The sequence below is a fragment of the Manis pentadactyla genome, chromosome 4 (genome assembly GCF_030020395.1).
Source record: "Manis pentadactyla isolate mManPen7 chromosome 4, mManPen7.hap1, whole genome shotgun sequence".
NCBI classification, from domain to species: Eukaryota; Metazoa; Chordata; class Mammalia; order Pholidota; family Manidae; genus Manis; species Manis pentadactyla.
In genome coordinates, this window is record NC_080022.1 from 38686843 (window position 1) to 38710531 (window position 23689).

A 23689-nucleotide genomic window follows, 5' to 3' on the forward strand; every position below is an offset into this window, starting at 1 on the left:
CCTTTCCTATTCATAAGTGATTCATCAACATGTATATGTTATTGACCAAAACAACTGGGTCTTAGGCAAACCAAAGCACTTACACCTTACTGCCTCTTTTGGTACATCACTCAATCATTCATTCAACAAATATCAATGTCCATATATACCAGGCCCTGTGTTATGGTGGGAACTGATTATCCAGTGGTCAAAAAGCAAATGTGGCCTGTGCCATCATGCAGTTACAGCTTAGCAAGAGAGAGATTAATTAAGTAAACAAGCAGATAAACTAAGTAATTATGAAGTGTAATCAGTTCTGTAAAGGGGGAAAAATATTGGGTTCTGTTAGAGAACAGGATGACCTAATTTAGAATGGATAGTTGGGGATGGCTTCTCTGAGGAGGCAACACCTAAGCTGAGAATGAAAAGGGGTCAGCAAGAAGGGGTGGGCGAGTATTCTAAGTAGGACACTCAGCAGCTGTGAAGGCCTGAGGTAAGAATGAGATTAGGGTGTCATTCAACCCCAGCTCCTGGCTGTCCCCATAGACTTCTACCATTCTAAACCAAATTCCAAAACAAATACAAAATGGCTGCATGTACTCTTCTCTCTACCTCTGAAGCCCTTCTCCCACTTCTCTGTTTGGAATGCCAAACACCAAATGTTACATTTTAAAGCCTCCCTTATCTCCCCAAAGCAAATCTGATCTCTCTCTCTCCTCCAGTGTTCCCCAAATCTTTGTGCTTAGCTTTATAATAATATGGGTTATAAGTACATAAGGACTATTACTGAATACTTCCCCTGTGCCATTGACTGTGTTAAGTATTTTCCCTGAATTATTGCATTGAATCCTTATGGAAACCTATGGTGCAGGTACTGTTATCCCTACCCCCATTTTACAGAAAAGAAAAGGAAGGTGTAGTCACTTACCCTGACTGTCAGAAGCCACAGCTGGACTTGAACTCAGGTCTTTGGCCTCTGGAACCTCAATTTTTAAGCCCTTCTTGCTGTGCTAGAGTAATGTCTTTATATGTCTTCCCTTTGCCAGACCCTGAGAATCCTGAAGGTGGAGTTTTGTGTGACTTATCAATATCCTTAGAAAAAGTCCTGGCACAAAGGAGTTAACTATTTGCTGAAAGAATGTCTTGGCAATTACAGATCTTGACTGATAAAGACAAAATCACCTAACACGTAAACAGGTCTGTCCCTTCAGCCTCCAGGCACAGCCTGTACTGTGGCCTCTGCTGATCTGATTTGTGCAGCGATTGACAGGCTGGGTACCTCTCCTTCCGTCCTGTTAATGGCATTAGCATCTAGTCAATAATGCTCAGCATTTCATTTTACCACTTTAATTAACAAATTCAATTTGTTCAAACTGCTGTGAAAACAAATTAAAAGCTCAAGAATGGGGCCTCCAGGAGGAGGAGGGAAGGGGGCTCTGCCCAGATTAGGCTCGTTGTTGAGTTGATCTTTGGAGATTACAGGAGCTGAGCACTGTCTGCCCTTCAACCATTTTTCTACCCCTGACTCAACAGAATGCCTTGGTGATGGGGCTAAAGGCAGGCAAACCAGCTTCTGTAACTTTCTGGCTTGTCCCTCCCTTTGATTTAGACAAGAAGGGGCCCCCACTGTGCCCTTAAATCAGCTCTAAGTCTTCCGGGGGCACTCTGCTTTGGATTTGATTTCAACACCACCACCATTAATATTAATCCCCTTGACCAGTGTTTCTCACCAGGGATAAATGTAACCCCCAGGGACATTTGACAATATGTGGCAAATTTTCTAGTTGTCCCACTGGGTTGCGGGGAGGGAGGTGCTAAGGGAAAGGCATCTAGTGAAAGGTTGTGATGCTACTCAACCTATAATGCACAGAACAGCTCCTCTCACCAAACACTGCCCAGCACAGAAGGTCAGCAGTGCTGAGATGGGGAAACCCTGTCCTAGACCCTCTATAGTTGTCTAAGCTCACTCCTGGAGGATCACAATGTCTCTGTGAGGCAAGCAGGATGGGGACTGCCAGCCCCCATTCAAGGCTTGAGGGAAGTGACAATCAGAGGTCAAGTGATGTACCCAACGTGCACAGTTAATAAGGGGTAGTGAACAGTCCAGAGAGATATCCTTTCTCCATCTCTAGCTCAGTTAAAAGAATGGAAGTTACTGGAGCCCCCAAGTAGCTTTTAGGGGAATGACAGTGGTTTGCACTTATTAAATGCCTCCTAGGGGACAGGCCCTGGGCAGGTACTTACCCATGTGAGCTGCTAGGCTTGGTGGGACCTGACCTGGAAGAAGGTGCTTGTGATTCCTGAGGCTGTGAAACTTGCCCCGTCCCCCATCCCCAATAGTTATAGCCAATGTCTGCACAGCAGCTATACACTTTGGAATAGAAGGCAGCCACTCAAAAGGTCACATGGCTCTTAATCCTTGGTTATTCCAAGTCCGGGATACAGCTGTCATGTCCACCTTCGAAATCAATAAGGGATAAGTGTGGTCAGAGTTACACAGAACTTTTGAGGCTGGCAAATGAAAACCAAAACTTAAGATTTAATCCTTTTTCAGGGGTTCGGACAGAAGCACAGACATATTTGCTAAATTGAGACAGGTGCATGTATATGGGGTAGGGGAGGAGAAAGGGAGAGAAAGGGGAAAGAGAAGGACGGAGGCTGGTGAAGCAACTAGAGGATCAATAGAAGGTTTCAGAGAGAACTTGTTTGAAGTGAAGGAAGAGCTCAGCAGTGCAAAGCAGCCAGGGACCCTGAACGTCAGACAGCAGTGGTGGCTCCCAGCACAGCCAATATCCGATTACTTTGGTAGCCAGAGTACATGACCTGGATTAACAGCTCTGCGTGTGTGAATCAAAAGGGGTGGATCACTAAATTCATAACACTTTGGAGTCCAAGACTTGCTGGAGGATATTCCTGAAGCGAGCATAACAAAGAGGGTGCTTCACAGGAGCTTTATTCTGTGGTGAGTTAATTTTTGGCATTGGGATACAGGATTGGCATTTCACTTTAATTTCAATAGGTCATAGATTTCCAGCTCTAAAGATAAAGGCAATGATGAACACAATATTCAAAGGAAAAAAATTCCAGCCTGGAAGAAAGCATCTCCCAGCTAGACTGAGACCTAGGGTTATGAAGCCCCAGCTCAGCTTGTGGGTGGCAAATGATAGCCAGGAGTAGTATACAAACACTTTTCAGAGTACTTGAAGATTCCAGGAACTACTTAAGGGAGAGGAACATTATAAAAACCTGGATTTCCTGCTAGAACAGGTAGGGACACAGGACTACAGAAATGTAACTAATAATGTTCATTTGATCTCAGTTGTATTAACAGGATGCTGAAACACACACCACTGGATATGTTCATGTTATCTCATTTCATTTTCATACAATATGTGGGTGGCTTTATCCATCCAAATTCACTTGCCCAAAGTCATACATCCAGGAGATAGCAGAATGGGGATTTGAAGTAGGATCTGATTCTAAAAAGCAAGTTATATCTATCCTACAATGTCAGAACCCTTTAGGAGGAGAAGCAGGGAGTGGCCAGAAGGGCCCAGGCCTCTGGGTCTGACTGCAGCCCACTCTCCAATACTTTATTTTGTCTCTGCAGATCTCTGCTTGGGACCTCTGCAGATAAGCAGATCACTGTTCTGTAAAACTGATGAGGCATGTTTCTAAACTTAGCAATCATAGACATACTCACACAGAGAAACCTGACACTTGCCATTATAAACTCCAAGGGTGATATATCCCTTGCCCTTTGCAAGGGTAAAACAGGTCTTTGTAAAGCAGGGGGAAAGCAGGAAAAAAGATACTGAGGCGCTGCCTTAGCAAGAGATGTAGGCCTATTGAGAGGTTCATTGCAGAAACATTCCCGTTCCTTCAATGGTCTTATTGGAGTCAGATAGCGAAAATCAGTTGTAATAAGGGACAGGGGGCCTCTGGCATGATGAACAAACATGTCTTAGAGCCAGACTGATCTGGATTTGAATTTTGGATTCATAGCTCACTAGCTGAGTGACTCTGGGCACATGACTTGATCTCTCAAATCCTTAGGTTCCTCATCAATTGCATGGAAAATGATAAGAATATTAAAGGACTATTGTGAGGATTAAATAAGACAATTTAGACAAAGAGCCTAGAATACTGTTGGACATATAAATAGGTGTTCAACAAAAGTCTGCTGACTCCCCAAAATTCCTAAATCTTCCTCTTATACTGGAAGCTGTGTCCCAATTCAGTGCTGTATTCCCAGAATTTAGACTAAAGCCTGAGACACAGACTCAATAAATAACATTTGGTGGGCAGGGAGGGGGTAGAAGAGTGGTGAGAAAAAAATGAAGGGTTGTATTCAACTCAGCTTTGAATTCCAGCTCCATCATTTTCTAACTGCTGTGCAACATTGAACAAATTATTTGACTTCTTTCTGCCTCACTTTACATATGGGTAAAACAGGGAGAATAGTAACTCACTGGCCGGGCTTTTGTAAGGCTATCATTACATGTATAAAGTGCTTATATACCACATACCTGGCCATTAGATGGTGTTGACTTTGACTGTTTCTATTAGAGATTTTATCTGGATGTTATAATCCTTTTATTTTAAACCAATCATCTAAGCATCACCTCTTCCTTTTTATCTTAGCTATTCCTCTGCATATGGAGAAACATGTAGGAACAAGGCAGCCAGTCTCACTGTTCCATGGAATTTTATGAGCCCTGCCTTTACTCTGCACAGTCAACAAAGCCATACATATTGTGTACTGTGTGCACAAAACCCTGTGTGCTGCTGGGGAGTTGATGGCAAACAAGACTGACGAGACCCCTGCTCTCAGAGAGCTTACATCCTCATGTGTATGTATGTGTTAGGGGAACCAAACAATAAATAAACCAAAGATTATACAGACCGACAAGCAAAATATCGTCTTGTTTTATCAATGTTGCCAGCAGCTTCAGTTATCTATGCTTTTGTTCCCCAGAATGAAGTTCACAGGATGATGTCAAAGAGAGACACTCTGGGCTGCTCAGAGAACGGTGATGAGCACCTGCCTCCTCAGGACAGAAGCGGCTACTTAAAGGCATTTCAGTGACGGAGCAGCTTGACTCTCGTGGGCCCTCGTGCCCCCACTGCACTCCCACTGCAGCTTGCTTCAAGGCTCGTCAGGGAGATTTACTCAACATACTCTGTTCCAGGCACTGCGCTATGTGCCAAAGCTACATGAGTAAGACACGGTCCCTGCCCAGGGTAGCCTAGAGCAGCTCTCAGGCTAGTTGGGACAGAGCTGGAAACAGGCAGCACCACATGATTATAGCCGAAATGACAGAGAGTACAAAGGGTTACAGGAGCCTGGCTCGGCTCATGTGCGTGTGTGTGTTTATGGTTAACACTGGAGGAGGGTGGGATGAGGGTCAGAGAAGGTTTCCCGGGTTCATAAGCTATTCAGAGGCAGAGACCAATGGAACAACAGTATCCAGGGCTAGAAGAATTGGATGGCATCAAGCTTAGTCTCCTGGCCAGGATGGGAAGTAACATTCAATAGCTCCTGCCTGCACAATCCTATATGCGAAGCCCTATGGTAGTCACTGAGGATATGAAGGCAAAGAAGGCACTGGCCTGCCTTAGTGGGCTCACAGTGTGCAGGTAGAAGCAGTCGAGGTAACAGCCAGAATGAAGGGCAGCTCATGGCAGATGGGGTGGCCAGCTGGGAACACAGAGGAAAGAGGGGCAGCTAAGTTAGCCCAGGGGTTACGATGGGATCACTAAAGTCTTCACAGGGGAGATGATACTTAAGTTGAGATCTGAAAATGAGATAGAAGTTTAACTTTCATCCGTCTATCCATCCGTCTGTCTGTCCATCGGTCTGTCCGTCCATCCGTCCGTCCGTCCATCCATCCATCCATCCATTCACCCAGACATCAGCCATCCAGCCATCACTGGTCAATTCACTCATATGCTACTTGAAGATTTAGTGTAGCTAGATAGAAGCCGGGCAAGGTCTAAGCAAAACTGTGAAGTCTTCAGAGTATACTTCAGCCTCAGAGGCTGTCAGAGGGAAGAATTCTTAGAAATGTTATAAGTTCACACAATTTTACAGATGTGGAAACTAAGGCTCAGAGATGAAGTGAAGGCACTAACCTCAAATTACTCAAGTAGTAACCGAGAGCCAGATTTAGAGCACCAGGCATCCCCACACCTCAGACCTCATTCTGCTACGACATGCTGCTCCTTGCTCAGCCTGCCTTTTTTACAACCTCCTCAGTCCCCCACACCCAGGGGATCTAATACTCTCCTGTCCTTCCCCTTATAGTTACTCAAATATATTCCTGTGGATGGTTCAGAAATTGACTCATACCAAGATAAACCACACTAAGTGCTACATATGGGGGAAGCAGGATAAGGGAGTAAAGCTACACATGACAATAATTCATGACCTAATTAATTTCATCTCTTTCTACTAAAGTCTAATGCTTTCCATCAAGGAGTTTTAGGAGCAGGGTTCATCTCTGAATTAGAAGAGGGCCTTAAAATCTCATCCCAAGCATGTGCTGGTCCAGGCAGCACTTCTTTTATAAGGGAAACAGCCACAGAGAAATTCACTGGGTTCTGCCTGGTATGGTTTCTAACGGGTGGCACTGTCATCCCTTCTCTTAGGGCACAATGCGTCCACAGATGTCCAGGACTAAACTAGGCAAATCAAGTGCAGAACACTCAGATCTCAGGTGGAGAAGCCCCTGGTGGTGGCAGTCATGGAGACTGTGTGATAACTGCATCCAAATGACCCTCTGTTTTCCATATTTTCCTGCCTGGACAGCAGAGAGGCATGGTAGACTACCTGTGACCCTTCCACATTATCCATGCTCCAAGTGAAAAACCCTTAGAAGCTCACAGGAGAATGATCACTTGGCAATTAAAAAAAAAATTAGGCCTGAACCTTGGTTTTTAGTAATAATAATCAGGGATCCAAGATCCCATCTATGCATACAACTTACTTTCCTCACAGTGATCTTAGAACATGGGGAATTATTATCACCATTCTATAGGTAAAGAAACTGAGGCCCAGAGAGGTTTTATGACACATATGGGAAGTAAAAGGGCCAGGATCTGACCCCAACTCTATCTCACGCTGAGATCCTGGACTCATGCTACATTTCAGACACACAACAGCTCAAGCATTTTTATGCACACGAAAACACCTGAGGTGGGCACGCAAGCCCCTCCCTTAGGCCTTAAGCATGCTATGGAATTCCTCCAGGCCTTAGATCCACACCACACAAATGAGAGTATTATTTACTTCATGGTTGTGAGCAGTAAGTAAGAGTGAGTTACTGTAGGAGAGAGCTCAGTCTTGTTCTAGTAAATACTCAGCTAATGGTCAAAAACCCCAACAGCTTTCTTTTTCCAAATCTGGTACAACTCATGTTGCCAAGTGTTTCCAACATGTATCACATGACCCTTCCTATCAAGAGGCAAAGCTGAATTAGCAGTGCAGAGTATTAAGATCAAGAGCTCTGGAGCTAGTCTGCTTAGTTCAAACCCTTTCTCTACCAGTAATTACCTGTGTGATCTTGGGAAGTTTCTTAACCTCTTTATGCCTTAGTTTCCTCATTTGGAAAATAGAGATTGTGAGAATTCAGTGGGTTAATACACATAAAGTTCTTAGAATAGTGCCTGGCATACAGTAAGTGCTCAATAAATGTTAGCTAACTGTTCTCATAACCCTGAACATATGAAAAGATACCCTTTCCCTGAACTTCTGTTCAGGCAGGTCTATTCATTGGAAACATCATTCTCTTCCCTATTAAAATTGAGTCCTCCATTTTGAGGTCAAGCCTGACCTCTTCCATGACCGCTTCTCATTCTCCCACGTCTCGGAAGTCATTTCTTCCATCATTATGATTGTCTGATGGCTTTATGCATGTGAGCTCACTTGAGGCGTGACCACACTGTGAATACTTTGTGCTCCTGGACTTTGAAGTCTCAGCCTAGGGCATAGGTCTGACCCATAGGAGGCATTCAGTAAATGTTTGCTCTATGCATGGATAGATGGATAAATAAATCATTTTTTGATGTCTGTGCACACCAGTTACAGAAGATGTTTACATTACTTAGTGACAGCCTGATCAGTAGGTCAGGATATGGTAGAACAACAGCGAAAGGCGACTGGGGTTCTGATTCTGGCTTTGCCACCTCTCGGGTACAAGACCTTGAGTGATTTACTTCGGCTCTTTCTGCCTGTTTCTTCATTGGTAAAGTGAAGAGACTGAACAAGACAAAGCCTGAAAGTCTTTCTACGGCCAAATTTTATATCAGCAGTCAGAAAGTTGTCCACGCTGTGTTGGGTTCCTACTGTAAGCACTGGGTGCCAGAGAGAAGTGATGCCCAGTCCATCCGCTAGGACTCACCGTTGAAGGGGGAAACACAGACTTACCAGCTGATGTTACAGCAGGAGGAGAGGAGCAGGGGGAAGATCAGATAGCCCCAGGGCAGGGGAAGTCAGGACAGCAACCTGGACAGGTAACGAAGTCAGTCTCTGTGGAGAATCTCTCATCGGTGAGAGCACCACGGGGAGGGGATAGGCCAACACTGGGTCCCAAGTGCACAGATGAACCCTGCGGACGGCTTCTGTACCTCCTCACCTGAGCCCCCCCCCCAGCTCCTCCAGGAACACGGCTTCACTCCGGCCTTGGTTTCAACCCCTCTGCCCCACCGTGCTCCTTTCCCTCCCCCTGGGACGTGTGTCTCTGTTCCCTGGCAGCACCTGCTCTGCCCACTTCTCTCCCTCTCCCTCCCATCCTGTTAATTCATCCTCATCCTTCAGAACTCAGCTCAATGGCACTTTCTCAGAAAAGCCTGTCCTGATGCTCCAGGCTAGGTCACGTCTCCCCTGCTGTGTGTTTCTTACACGTGGTGCTTCTCTTTCACCACGTTGTTAATTGTGCTTAGTGGCTTCATGTGTGTCTCTTCTGCTAGAATGCGGGCTCCCCAGGGGCAGGCATTTCCTCTTACTCCATGCTTTATCTTTAGCCCTGTGCTTATATGGTAGGGTCTCAATAAATATTTGCAGGATGAATGAATGGAGGGTGGAGGAGGAAATGGGAGAAGGCAGCATTTCCTTTTCCCTTTAATCACACTTTTGGGCCTTTATTCCTCTTTGATCACATTAAATTCCGCATGCTTTTCAGCTGTTTGATCCTCTGCCGTTCTTCTGCTCTCAACTGAACTCTCAGCACTTTAAGTGCTTAAACAGGTTTGTACAAAGAAAGAATAAATGAAGAGTGTCCTAAGCTGCCCACTGCATTAACTCACCAAAGCCTTTCCCATTCTTCAGAGTAGCACATTCCCAAACTGCCTTGGAGGATCTCCCCTCTAATCAGACAGTTCAGTCCCTCCGTGTCACTGACCTCAGGGCGAGGGAGTGACAGGAAAACAATCTGATGTGATCTCACCCTGAAGTGTGAATGGCCGATTGTCCTTTAGACCCTCCCTTCTTCCTCCCCCCTACCTTCCTTTCCTTCCGCCCTTCTCCTCCTCCTCCTCCTCCCTTTCTCCTTCTTCTCCTTCCTCTCTTTCTTCAAATAAAAAAAAAGAGACCTGATAAATCCAGGCAAATCAGGCATTACAAACATACTGATGTGAAAATGGAAAAATAACTTTCTTAGCATCCACCCACAAAAGCAAAATGATTTTTCCCAAAGGCAGAGAAACAGGTCCTTGGAGAACATCTGGATCATCTCTTTGACTTACAAATGTAGAAAAAGAAGCCTAGAGAGGGCAGAAGACTTGCTATGGCCCAGAGCAAGGCAAAGCCCAAGGGGGGCCGGGAGCGCCCTGACCGCCCTCTCGCCCTGGCCTTGGCTCGCTGGCTGGCCCCTCCTGCCCTGCCTCTGCTCCTGCTCCCCTGGCCCCCTCCGCCAGCCCGGCCGCCTTCCCTTCCCCGAGTCCCCGCGCCAGCCCGCCCGCCCCTGCTGCCCTTGCTGAGCACGGCCACGCTGAGGGGGGCTCTGCGGCTCTCCGCTGATGCATCCACTTGCCATCTGCTTTCAGATTTCTTCTGAAAAACCCAGTGTTTCTTCTGTTCCCTGAACTCTGTCACACCCTCCTGCCCTGCTAATGGGGAGCTGTTCTAATTAAGCCTTCATCCATCTCCAGGCCACCGTTTTCTGAAGTTTACATCATCTACTTTTTATTCTCTTGCATTTTTTGATTCACCGATTACAAAGAAGTATGTCTGAAAAAGCAAAGGTGAGGCAATGACTTTTCTGAGGAAGCATAATGACAGTATTCACTCTCTTATGTCACATGGCCTTTAGTTCAATGAGAGTTCCCGGACACTCGGTATGTGTGAGCAAGGAAGGGCAGCTAAAGAAAGGGAAGGCACTGTTGCAATGCTTGTCATTGATGTAAGAGATAGATGCATAAAAGGACAGTAGAAGAAAATTAAAGGGATGCCTATTTGGGATGATAAAAAGGGATGGCAGAATAATTACACTAACGTATACTGGGCACTCACTCTGTGTTACAGGATGTTAAAGTGCATGTTTCATCTGAGGCACCAGGAAGTGAGGAATGCCTTGCTTGGAATGCCCAAAGAAGTGTCAGTTTATACAGAATTTCCAAGTATTTATCTGGAAACCAATTACAAGACTCTTGAAACACTTCACTCCCTTCAAGGATGCAAAGGAAAAGAGGGTTGGAAATTAAAGACAGGCTTTTGTGAGGGTGATTTTTGATGCCTAGAGTTCCACATGCCATGTCCCCAGAGGAGGGACCAGAGGTACTTGTCCCCTCATCTCTACATAGGGAGAGAGGGGCACGGCGGGCTGATTCTGCCTCCTTACTGAGAAATCTAGTGAGCAGGAGGCTGGAAACAGTGCAGAAGTAGCTGCTCGGAGATTGGCCCATCATCCTCAGCTTGCAGGGCAAAGGATGCTGAGCAGACGGTGGAAAGAATCAGTTGGAGGCCATACTGACTTCTGTGCGATCTGTATAGACAGCAGACCACCAGAAAAGCAGGAGCCAAGAAGGCAACTGCGGGGAACAGTAGGCCTTTCCCAGTGGCGGCTGCTGTCAAGCAGAGGAGCCTCCGAAGAAACCGTGAAAGCACCTGGGCAAGGGAACCAGCAGCAAACCTCGGCCAGTACAGAGCCCCAAGTCAGCTGACAGGTAGGTGCCAGGCAAGTGAGAGCCTTCTGTTCCCTTCACATGCCTTCCCCTCTCCCACTTCAACCTTGGCTGGGGGGCAGGTGGGGAGTGGAGGTATAAGGGAAGATGGGGGCATTACATCAAATTCAGAGTTTTCATTATTATCTGGGATTAGGCATTTTTAATTACTGAACTGAGGCTGTGCTCTTTATAATTAAAATGACTGAAGGGCTTTCTATTACCTGAAAGGGGAATATTCATCCAGGGCAGGAGAAGGACTGTCCCTCTGAATAGGTTTGAAGTAGTGATAGGAGATAAAAGTAAAACTGCTTCTATTTATACAGTCTGACTTTGGTATATTATATCAACATATTTGGTTACATATGTAATTCTGACAACGACCCTGGAGATAAGGAACTTTACTGTCCCTATTTTAATAAATGCAGAAACAGAGGCATAGGGAAATGAGGTAACTTGCCCAAGACCCCCAGCTAGTCAAATCTAAGTATTTGTAAGCACTCTAAGCTTCCTGTGGATGGGGCTACATTTTGACCCCTTGCTGTACCCTCAGTGTTCCTCAGAGTGCCCAGGGCAGTGGGTACAACACAAATACTGTCTGAGGGTTTGCTTTCAGAGTGCTGTGCTGGAAACCAGGGCATGAGGAAGCTTTAGGGCCTGCAGGAGCAGCCAGCCTGAGCCAAACGAGCTCAGGGAGGATTCATCAGGACGTGTCTCAGGGTTCCCAGCTCACCTTCTGGACTACTGGCTAGGACAAACCAGTGCTGCCCACATACTCTATCCTTTGGACACAGCTTTACAGTCTGGCCTATCTTGCTGTTTCCTTTATATTGCTTTTGTGCTGAGGGTCCTTCCCACTCTTCCTCTGTCTTACCTCAGCCCACCTACCCCGGATTTAAGTCCCTCTCACTGCGTATTGGTACTTTGGCCACAGCATAACATTGTCCAACAGCTTTTGCTCAGGAGCCTCAAAAATCCAGACAAAAATGTCTAAACAAAGTCTTATCATGTAAGATTTGGAGACATTTTACAAGTTATCTGTTCCAAATCTCTCATTTTAGAGATTGAAGAAAGGTTCGGTCCAGAGCACAAAGTATGTAGACCAAAGTAGCACCGACATCAGTTCCCAAGCCGACACAAGGCTCAGCGGCCCTGTTTACTCCAGGCTTTCGGAGAGATAAGTGGTCAGCGTGGACGGGTGCAGGCAGCAGAAGCATCAGAAGTAAGGACTGCTGTGAGTGGCACTGCCTCTCCACATCTGAGAAGAAGGCTTCTCTGGTTAGAGTCTTTGGGGTGCAAAAGCAACTAGACTAACCACATACCAAGTCAGCTGAAGGGAAAGCTACTGTGTTTAATTACCCAGGCCTCTTATGGAAAAACACAGTAGACCAACTTCTCTCAACTGTGGTCAGTATTTTTGAACAAGTAGGACAGGCTAATATGAAGGGTTGAGGAGGAACACTGCTGCATTCACCCCTACGATGGCCTTATGAAGGAAGAATTGTCTCTGCTTCAAAGATGAGAAAACTCTGAGAACAGCTCAGAGAAGCTACATAAATTGCCCAAAGTCACATAACTAAAAAATGGGGTAATCTAGACTTGAGAGTAGGTTTTATCTAATTTCAAAGCCCAGTTCTTTCTACTATATAGCTTGAAAATTGATTGCAAAGGTCATTACTCAAGATAAAATTTTTCAATGAAAGTTCAGAAGGCACTAATAGTATCACTGGAATAAGGGCACAGCTTCTTCAGGAAACTATTGTGAGTGAACAACACGTGTTTAGCCATTTGTTTGCTCGTTTGTTCAATCATTCAGCAAATATTTATTGAGCATCTACTAACTGCCAGCCACTTTCCTAGGCACTGAGGATACATGCTTGGGAAGAAAAGACTTTGCTTTAATGAAGCTTACATTTTGGTGGGAAGTGGAAGACAATCAAGTGACAAAGAAAATAAGCAAGATAGTATCAGACATGGGGAAGTAAAGGAGAGTGATAGTGACAGAGGTGGAAGGAACAGGGAGGAGCTAATTAAATAGGGTGGTCAGTACAGTAACGAATTTTCAGGGGTAGTTGGAGTCAGAGTTCAAGGGAAAGAAGATGAATAAGGGGAGGAAATGTTAGTGTTGTTGGAAAACACACAAGGCAGTTGTAGTGACAAAGAGAGCGTGCTCCCCTCCTGCCCATGGCCTCTCTCCCACACCCCAGCGCCCTCCAGCTTCTGAGTAGAGGGTGAGGGAGCACTGAGGCGGAGCTGCGTGCCCTGGAGGGAAGGGGAGGGGCTCCTCACTCTGGAGCCTTCGGTGAGTTCTTTAACTTCTGAGACTGTTTCTACGTGCGAAAGAAGGGCTGGCAATGCATCCCTGCCAGGACGTGTGGGGAGCAGCTGAGATAATGGGTGGGCTTGAGTTTTTACTTGCCAGCAGCAGAAACTGACTAGCTAATGAAGCATTACAGGCAATTACTAAAGAAATCCTGGTAGCTCACAGAATGAGTTGAAGCCCCAGAAAACTAGGTTTGAGGTAAGTTCCAAGCCCAAAGCCATACTGCAGTACTAGTCTGATAGGAAAAACCAGAGCTACCACCGCCACCACTAACACCAGATGCTGCACTTAGCGTGGTTGCCACTCATGTGCCACCAATTCAACTTGATTGCAATTACTTTGTGGCCAGCAGTAAGGACTTTCCTGGGTCAGGAACTCAAGGTGCCTCTACTGCCCAGGCCTCACAGCTGCTCACCCTGCTACTGATTTATTCTGATTTGTGGCACTGAGGTCACATACCAGGGCCCTAACTGGGAGAGGCTGGGGAGGGGACTTTTCTAACTTCTACCGTGAGATGGAAGGACTCATGGAAAAGAGTATTCAAAAGGGGCTGGGCAGACAGCCAATGCAGCAAATACCTGCCGAGGATGGGAGACACCAAGCAGGGTGGCTGGGACCCAGCAGACCCTTAGCAAAGGTGAGTTTCTGTTCTTTTAGCTCACAGACTTCCATCCATCTGATCATAACCTCTGAGGATGTATTAATAATGCTGTATGGCTACACGAAAGGCCACCATGTACTATTTAAGATCCCCAAAGAGGAATCATAAATTTAGTCTGTGCTGTAGACACCTTCCAGAGAGACAGGCTGCTGACCGGGACTTGGCTTAGAGCAGGAACAATGTGCTTGGCATTTCCAAAATCCAGCGTAGTCCAGACAAAGAGCAGCCCTATGCAGGGAGGTGAGCTGAGAATTGAGCCTCAGATGAACTGCTGATATATCACAAAAACCTTTGACTGGTGGCCAAAACTTGGAAAGACAGACCAGGGATCTTCAGAAAACAAACGGTAACTCAGTAATTGGTCTTGCTGCCCTAAGCAGTGTGCTTCCAGCTCTATACTGTGCCCCTTAACTGGATGTATGCCTCAGTTCCCTAACTGCACCTCAATTCCCTTTCCCTGCCACTACTTCCCCTGCCCTTCGGGACTCAAGCCCAGCCCTGAACCCCAGCATATTTGAAAACTTGTCAAGATCATAGTGAAACTGCTTCCTATACCAGGTTCCCTCATCGCAGAAAAGATCCTTCTAGACATAAATTACAATCCCAGATGAAAGACAATTTGACACATAATTTATGAGCAAAATACAGTTTAGGTGGCACTTTTCTACTTATTATCCAATTTGATTCCAATAGCATCTCTGTGAATTTTATGCTATTACATTCAACAAACATTTATTGAATACTATTGCATTTTTATTTGTCAGGCACTATTCAGAGGTTCAGAGAGGGGGCAGTGACAGCCTAAGAGCACACAGCTGCATTTTTGTGTTTCTTCCATGTTGCCTTAAAAGTTTTCAAGATTAAATGGGAAACCATATGAAAAGTGCAACATGAAAGTACGAGTTTATTATTAGTGACTATAATATATGGTTCTTGTTCCTAAGCCACTGCTCCAAAGATCTGGGTGACACAGCAGAGGCATGCATTTCTGTGAGTAGTAGGTAAACTTATGTTGACATTCAATGTCTGTCTGATGCCACAAGCTGTCTTATTTTTCTCTGACCACTCACCCTGGCCCCACCTTTCCTCTAATCCCATTTCTCCTGGACAGTGGCAACTATTGTTGCCCTGGAGATTAGTGCACCGCAGATATGGAAGGTAAAGGAATCTTAGAGCATAAAAGTAGCATGGACCTCAAGAGGTTAGTGAGTTTTACATCAGGTAATGTACATGTAACATTCAGTACATGATATCTGCTGTTGTTACCTTCATTTTAAAAGTAAGGAAAACAGGGCTCAGAGTGGTTAAGTGGCATATACAAGGGCACACGGCTATCAAGGACAGAAGTGAGAAGTCAGGATCAGGCCTGTGTTTCCCTGTGTTACACTGCCTGTCTGTAGCCCTACTCACACTTTAGACTTGGTACACATCCTTCCTATTTTTCCAGGCTTCCCAGAGGTCCTCAGCAGAATGAATGTCCCCATCCATGGTTCTCCCCTTGCCCTGGTGCCCTTGACAGAATAACATTTCAGTTAGGAGCGATATCAAAGCCACTTAAGTATTTTTAACCGCAGTTACACCATTTTTGCTAAGGGGTCACTATGTAGAGGTAATTCTACAGTTGGGCTTTGAACCCAAATCTTGCCTGTATACATCTGCTGACTTCATTCCCGGAATACTGGTGAGACAGATGGGCTGACGGATGCGGCCAGGGCCTGGCACCAGTGCAGAGAAGGTTTTCCCTGTCTGCTCCCTGCCTTGCAATGGCTCTTCTTCATAGGCCATCTCTTAGTAGATAGCTTTGCATGCCAGTTTGTTTAACTTGGCAAAATAGAAAAAAAACAGGGAGCCAGTCAGTCTTAGATTTAAATGTTGGCTTTGCCTCTGGCTGTGTGACCCTCAGAAGGACTTTTAACCTCCCTGAATCTTATTCTTCATAAGCGAAATGGAAAGAATACTGTGAGGGATTTATACAAGTATAAAACATCCAGCAAACCACGCTGCAAATACATGGAAGCTGGGAGTCATTAATCATTAACTGTTATTATTTCTTTGCCAACTGAGCCCTCACAGGTGGATGCCTGCTCTGACCCTGGCTCTTTAATTGAAGCTAACCTTCCCTTGTGTCCTGCAATAGGAAGCACAAAAACAAAACAAAACAAAACAAAAGCCAGCCTGGGCATTAGGCCCTGTTGTATCTGCCTAGATTACCCTTCTCTTTACACTGTTCCTTGTTTCTGTCTTCCTGTTGAGAGCTGGCCTCCCAGGATTCCTTAAAAAGCCTCCAACATGGCCAATGCTGGCAGAATTGCACTTTGCACTTAGGGTGGGATGCCCCCTATGCATTGAATTCCTTGGCCATCAGTGGCATCTGTCCAGTACACAGCAGTGCCAACTGTTTACTTCTGTCTCAAGGTGATCCAACTCCCTCTCTTGGAAAGATAGAAGCTATAAATCCTAATGCATTCAAAACTCAAGTGCTAATAGCAACAGACAAAATTGCTTTGCTTCAGATAACAACTGTATTTTAAAAGTTACTTTATAACCAGTTAATGGCTTTCAGTCATGAGGGCCATTTTCTTATAGAAATATTTAAAGGCATCCTCATATTTTTCTAACTTTCTTCCAATTAAAATAACTGTTGCTGCTTATGAAGAGAAGAAGAGAGCCTGGAGGAGGAGGGCTCAGAGGCTCAGAGGATATAAGCAGAAGTCAGGCAAAGGAGGAAAGAGGTTTGCAGTCATTCCTCGGAATTAGACTGTTTGGTTCATCTGATCATTCAACATTTACTAACACTCAACGAACTCTGTTTTAGGCTGCAGATACTGAAACGAATGAGTTAAGACACTTGCCCTCAAAGAACCCTCTGGACCAGCACAGCAGGCAGACAGGCAAACAACAATGATCAAATTAACAATAACAATTTAAAAAGTGTGGTAAGTCCAACAGTAACAATGTCCCCAAGGGGCCAAAGGGAGGACACTCATCATGTTCTACTTTAGACTGATGCTTTACAGATGAGGTGAATTTCCTTATTTAAACTTTTAAATATTTAATTAAAAAACTTTTCAAATACATCAAAAGTACAGAAGATAATATAACGAATGGAACATGATCAATTCCTAACATTTGCCATATGCTTCGTATTTTTTAAAGAAATGAACATTACAGGTATTAGTTAAACCCCCCATGTTTTAATCAAGTCTTCTCACTTCTATAACAGAGGTAAACACTCCCCTGAAAATTCTTATGCTTTTTTAATTGATATTATTACATATGTGTATACTTAATAAGCAAAACAGAACATCCTTTTGTATGCTTTCAAACTGCATATAAATGGCATCATATTGTACTTGTCATCCTGCACCATGCTTTTCTCCCTTATGGTATGTTTTTGGAATTTAGCTGTGTTGAAAGTTTTAACTGTAGTTATGTATTCTAACTTCTATATAGTATGCTGTATGCATGACCTAATCAAATAGATCTATGCTTCCATGGTTTTCAATTTTCTGTTACTGTGAGTACTGCTGTGACAAAAAAATCTGTCTTTTATGTGTATGTGTAACATTCCCTAAAGATGGAATGGTTGGCTAGTAAGATATTAGCATCTTCTGCTTCAGTAGGTAATGCTGTATTATTTTACCAAGTGGCTGTACCAATTTACACTCCTCCCACCAACGGCAGATGACTTCCCATCACTCCATGTCTTCACCAATATTTGGTATTGTAAGCCTTTCCAATTGTTGTCAATTTGAGTGATACAAAATTGTGGGTTTTAAGGTTCATATCTCTGATGGCTACTGAAGCTTAACAACCTTTCACAATGACTCTTAAGCTTCATTTCTGTGAACTGCTTGTTTCTTACTGATTTTCCATTTTTCTGTTGGGCCGTTTGCCTTTTTTCTAAATGAGTTGTAAGTTTCTAAATATGTTAGTGTGTGTATATAATATATTATCCTTTGACAGTTACATGTTCTGCAACTATTTTATACTAGTCTGTGACTTGAGTTTTCACTTTATTTGGGAGTCTTGTTAGAAGTTTTAAATTTATCACAACCATCTTTTTTATTGCTTTTGCTTGCTTTTTATGTTTTAAGAAATGCAACTCTATTCTGAGTTCTTTAAGATATTACCCTATTTTTTTTTAAGTATTGACGTTTTGCCTTTTTTACTTAGATATCAATCCACTTGGAATTTATTTTGTAAGGAGATTGGGTTCCAAGGTTAATTTGTATTTTTACAGTTAAGAGAACCAGACTTGGATGTGAGAGACTAGCAGAAATAGGAAGAAGCAAATGTTATCTTCCTTCATTCATTCACTTATTCATTCATTCATAATACCAAGTCTCCATGGGCTTATTGGTATTTTAGCCAGTCTTACCTGTGTCCAGAATTCCAACTGCTCACTATGGGCTAATAAACTCCAGCCCCGAGTGGTTTCTGTGCATGTCCATGAAGCTCTCCCACAGCTGCTTCCTTGACTTCACTCCCTGCGAAGACTGCACTTAAAATCCTATGTACTTTCTATGTTCTGAATGAGCCCTGGCTGACCCAGCACCTCATATCTGGATCACTTTAACGGCTTCCTCATGGAAGATTCCCTGATCCCAACCGCAGCCCTCCGTTCATCACAGCCAGAGATCTTTCTGAAACACAGTGCTGACCGTATCACTCTCCCTCTCAAAACCCTTTAGCTATGTGACGTTTTTCCTTGTCATAAGCTTTAGGCTCCTTGGATGAGATTCAATAGACTCCACAACCTGACCCTAATGATCGCTGCAGTCTTGTTTTTAGCCACTCTTGGCTGCATCTATTGAGCTCCAGTAACACCTGTCCTTATTTCCGGCACATGTCATGTCATTTATTGCTAAGGGTCTTTGCTCATGCTGTTCCTTTCCATGTGAATGCCTTTCTGTCCCCAGTTCCATATGAGACAAAGAGGCTAGCTTTACAACGAATGCTCTTGTTCCTCCTTCTGCCACTCCAGTATACAGTTACCACTAAGAAGCAGCTACTTAAGCAGCATTTCATTTCCCAGTCCCCATAACAGAAATGATCACAAGACCATTACAGCCAATGGATTGTGAGTAGAAGTAATGTATACTACTTTCAGGACTGCCCCATAGAAACCTACAATGTATTAGAGCCCCTCCATGCTTTACTTCACCTTTGAGTTGGATACAGAAGACCTTAAGGCCCTAGAAGGTGGCATATATACAGGATGGAAGGATCCTGGGCCCTTGAATCACTAACATTAGAGTTCTTAGAATTGGTAAGAGGGGCTCTGGTCTGGGTCCTCCACATCAAAAGGCCCTGTGTGTTGTAATACCTTTCTTAAAATTTTCTAGGTCTTGCTCAGCGTTTGGAACCAACAAGGGCTGGCAGCGTTCTTCCGGCAGGGTGTCCTGCGCTTAAGCTAGTTCCCATGTTCCTCTCCTGGGAGTGACCTCTCACCCTCTACCAAGAACTGGCACCATGGGCACGTGTCCAAGGCAGCTGCACAGGACCTGGTGCTTATAAGAGCTCCATGTTTGGTTTAATGCTCTCTTGTTGCCATCTTAGAGTGCTTATCAGTTTTTTAAAAGGGGGGCCCATAGAACACTTTTGTCATAGAATATGCCCATAACTGCTATAGAGTCAGCAGTTGTGGGCTCAAACCCACCAGCAGCTTTCCCTGTCAGATGTGGATATGAATTCCTGAACATTAACATTTGTATTTTGCTCTGGGCCTCACAAACGATGGAGCCGTTCCCGCCTCTACCCCATGTGTGGAATGCACCAGGGGCCGGCAGACCATGGGCCAGCAGCTCTGGGACTTACGCCTAAAGGGTCATCCTGGGATTGGGGTTCTCCAGGTCTGGAAGCACAGTCTGGGGAAAGGATGGTTTCCATAGGCTGGCATGATATATTTTTTAGGGAACCCTGTGATACCATGTTGCCAGAATGGTGCTGACATTGGACACATGACAGGACAAGTTCAAGGCTCTGGGCTACTGACTGTCCGCGGCTAATCCTTGGTGTTTGGGCTGCTAACTCAGGGGCGTGTGTTCCCATGGCAGTGTCACTCTGTTCACTTTCTGCCATTGGTACTCAGATGGGCTCCATGCCAGTGTCTGTCCAGCAGTGCCCTGAAGGTGGCCGTACCCATCTTGTCCGGGCACTTTTGAGACCTGCACAATGCCAACATTCCCTTCCTACCATGTCTTCATGGGCCTTCAGGTTGTGTTTAAGCTGTGCTAGTTGAAGGATGGACATTCCTTGCACTAATGAAATGATTGCTTTCATTCTGCCCACAGCTCCTAGACTATTCCCCTTGCTTGGATTGTATGTTAAAGAAGGGAACGCAGTTAAGGGTCCACATGCTAGGCACACAATGATTATGGCTTAAAGAGTTCAAGAATAATGAAGGATTCAAGAGAATAAAAATTTTATAGTGTAAAATTTCAAAAAAAAAAGTTCAACATGACTAGAAAATGAATTAATGGTCACATGTTCCTGCGTATCTGAGAAAGACTTTCATTTTTGGTCATCATTAACAAGGCACAAAGGCAACCTTGGAGATATTCTGTGAAAGCCATCATTCGTGAGGAAAACAGTGTTACGAATACTGAGGAAACCAGCACTGAATAAATGGTATTAGGGAACTGAAGAGTCAGAAGGTCTGCATTGTTTCAATATAAACATGTTCCTAAGAATCATGGCATTGTGAGTAATACCAGGGTTGCTATTTTTTCTTGAGGTTAGAGATATGAAATCAGATAGGAGAGCCACATATTTGACACAAGGAACACAAAGAGGTGGTGCCTAGATACCATGAAGTATCTTCACATGCACTAATTAGACAAAAAAGTACCTACCTCTTTTTCCCACATTATTCTAATCTTCAATTGATCAATATACTTCAATAGTCTAGTGATTTTTATAATTTTTTACATTAATTTGGTACTTTTGTTAATAAACTTGTTTATGGAGACAGAAGTCCCATAAAAAATATTTGCCCAGAGTCCCCACAAACTCAGGATGTCACCTAAATCACTAAATGCAGGAAAGCTACCCACTGAACAGAAGCACATTGAACAGTGATGTACATGAGAAACACATTTTATTGGCTTAAGCTACTGGTGTCTTAGACTGCAGCACATAGCTAGCATTTCCCCATCACTCCATTTTTTGGTGTCACTGCTATTTATCCTTAAATACTTGACCCTACACATCTCCAGAAAGCTTTTCTCATCTTTTCTGTTTCTCTGCTATGCCCACTTTTTGCTACTGCAGGGTTGGGTTAGGTTACTTTTATTTGAGCTTCCATGATATCTTGTGCCTTTCTCTATCATTGAGCAGCCATACCCTATTTTACTTATATGTTTATGCATTTTCTGTCTTCTATGCACACCTTGAGGGCAGAGATTTCTGCTCGTGAAATTTAGATGCCAGCATCATGCTCAGGGCCTGGGGAATTGAAGTTCTCAACACATAAATTTTAAATCACCCACCATTTCACAAAGGAGGCATCTGGATAGAGTAGGGAGGCATGGGAATTAGAAAATGCAGATTCTAGAGTCATGGGTGCCACTATTTTCCTACATAGTATTAACCAAGCCATTTTCATTACCTGAACTCATGCATAAATTGCAGATGTTCATACCTACCTATTCTGGCTATTCTGACAAATACAGTAACACATGAGAAGTACTTCATTCATAAACTGTCTGAATCATAGGTGACCTTCTAAATAAGAATAGTTGTTATAATAGTAGATACTCAACAAACATTTGTTGGATTAAAGAATTCAGCAATTATTTGAGAGCCTATTATGTGCTAGGCATTGTTTTATGCACGAGGAACACAGCAATGAACAAACCAGTGACAAAGTCTTGCTCTCCTGGAGCTTAGACTCTAACAGAAGGCAAATAAGAATATTCAGAATGCCAGAAGGAGAGATGTAAAGCAGAGTAAGGGGGGCAAGAAACACCAAGGTGAGGAGTTGCCGTCTTCTGAAGGATGGCAGGGAAAGCATTCCTACTAAGGTGACATTTGGGCAGAGCCATAAAGGAAGTGGAGTAAGCCATGAGAATCCTTGGGAAGATTATTTTAGGTAGAGACCAACAACTGCAAACATCTTGAAGCAGGAGTCTGCATGGGGGACTGCATGCAGAGCAAGGCCGGTGTGTGGCGAGAGTGATCTAGGGAGAGGGTGGTGAAGAAGAGCTCAGAGGTGGCTGGAGGGAAGGGACAGCTCATGTACAGCCTTCCAGACCATTGTAAAGACTTTGTATTTTTTATTCTCTGAAGTGAGATGAGAAGGCACTGAAGGATTTTGAGCAGAGAACTGTCAGAATATGACTTTAATTTCAGAGGGTCACTATGGCTTCCAGGTGTAGAATCAATTGTGCTGGGTGCATACAGGGAAAAGCAGAGGGGTCTAGGGCAGAATTGGGACCACCTGTTAGGATGCTGTTTCCAGAGTCCAGAGGAGACATCATGGTTGTTGGAGACAAAGGTGAAAGTAATGATGATGATCAAGAATCTGAATATATTTTGATCAGAGAGCCAATTAGGATACATTGATAGATAGGGCATTAGATAAGAAAGAGAGGAATCAGGATGACAGGGGGAAAGGGAGAGAGATGGGGTTAATGTTCACAGAGATGGCGGAGACTGTGGGAGAAGTACCTTTGGGGATTACAAGTCACAAGTTTGGTTTTAGTCAGATTGTGTCTCATATGCCTAATTAGATATCCAGCCCAAGATGTTGAACAAGCAGTTGGATGTATGGTTCAAAAGTTCAGTTCAGGGATGAGGTCTGGGTGAAGACATAAATTTGGGAGTCATCAACTGAAATATGCTATTTTAAACAATGAGACCCAGTGAAACCATTAAGGATGTAATATTGAGAAAAGAGAGCCAGATACAAAGCTCTGGGGTGCCTCAATGTCTAGAGGTCAAGGAAATGAAAGGGATCCATTCAAAGGAGACCTGGAAAGAGGATTGAAAGAAAGTGGTTTCCTAAAGCCAAAGAAGAACACAATGTGAGCAGGTGTGAGTAGTCAGTTGTGTTAAAAGTCGGTGGCTTTATTACTTCATCATGGAGAATGTTGACATAGAACTATTCTGCTACAGAGTCAGCAGTTGTGGGCTCAAACCCAGCAGCAGCGTTCCCTGTCAAGTGTGGACATGATTTCCTGAACACTATCTTCTAGGGCTGCTGTGGGTCCTATGCAAAGTAATAGCTGTGAAAGCATTTGGTGAAATGCCTTACTGTTCAACTAACTACATGCAACTTAGACACATTGACACCAGCGCTATGCCAGGACCTGTTATGGGAAATGGAGACAGGGACAGAACAACATACTTCATAATTCTCTACCTTTTTAGGAAGATGCCAGTCTGTTTTTTGTGTGTGCATGTGCGTGTACATGTGTGTGTGTGTGTGTGTGTGTGTGTGTGTGTGTGTTTTGTGTCAACCCTACAGCATTTGCAGCTCTGGAGGAATGCCCAGTGGCAGAGAGGAGGGGCAGAGCAGGAGGAATTGATTGTAAAATGACAGCCTCAAGAGGCCACAAGAG

General features: G+C 44.3%; 1 protein-coding gene across 2 annotated transcripts in view; it reads right to left on the reverse strand.

The window, feature by feature from the left end:
- AGBL4 (AGBL carboxypeptidase 4) overlaps positions 1-23689 on the reverse strand; it is a 1371246-nt gene that overhangs the window by 378702 nt on the left and 968855 nt on the right. The window lies entirely within an intron of this gene.